Here is a 320-nt window from a genome sequence, read left to right as displayed (position 1 = left end):
CGCACTGAACACCCATCCATACACTCTACACGCGATATTCTCAGCGACTGAACGCTCGCCGTACGACTGGAGAGCTCCAATCTACGGACTGGTCTAGACCCTGGTGGTGGGGAAGTTTGGCGCCGTCTTGGCGCCAGGCCCGGACTTCGTACTCGCACCATTACCGACACTCTAGCTCTCGCGCACTTCTTTCTTCTCTCTTCCACACGCACCACCACCGCACGTTCTGGGACCGTTAAAGGGACCATCCATCCTGGTTGGGACCCTTCCACGCACAACACGCATACACACAGAGACATATACTGAAGAGAAGAAGGAGA

The sequence above is a fragment of the Nicrophorus vespilloides genome, unplaced genomic scaffold (genome assembly GCF_001412225.1).
Source record: "Nicrophorus vespilloides isolate i.1.1-1 unplaced genomic scaffold, Nicve_v1.0, whole genome shotgun sequence".
Lineage (NCBI taxonomy): Eukaryota > Metazoa > Arthropoda > Insecta > Coleoptera > Silphidae > Nicrophorus > Nicrophorus vespilloides.
Note: the sequence above shows the minus strand (reverse complement) of the source record.